Source organism: Penaeus monodon, chromosome 33, assembly GCF_015228065.2.
Source record: "Penaeus monodon isolate SGIC_2016 chromosome 33, NSTDA_Pmon_1, whole genome shotgun sequence".
Lineage (NCBI taxonomy): Eukaryota > Metazoa > Arthropoda > Malacostraca > Decapoda > Penaeidae > Penaeus > Penaeus monodon.
In genome coordinates, this window is record NC_051418.1 from 4,078,976 (window position 1) to 4,079,371 (window position 396).

Genomic DNA, 396 nt, shown 5'->3' on the forward strand with positions numbered 1-396 from the left:
TATATTATATAAAATATAATAATAAAATTAAAAATTTTAATATATATTTATATATATATATATAAGTAATAATTTTGATATTTTAATATATTAAAAATTATTTTAAATAAACATTTTAAAATTATTTAAAAAAAAAACATAAAATATATATTTTATATTTTTAAAAAAAGATATACATATATATATATAAATAAAAAAATTATATATTTTAATTTGTATATATTTTTATTTTATGTTATAAAAAATATATAAAAATTATTTTTTAAAAAAATATATATTATATATATATATATATAATATTAAAAAATTTTAATATATAAAAAATATATATAAAAATTTATTTTTTTAAAAATTTGGTGTGTTTTTTTATAACAAAAAAAAAAACCCAAAACAAAA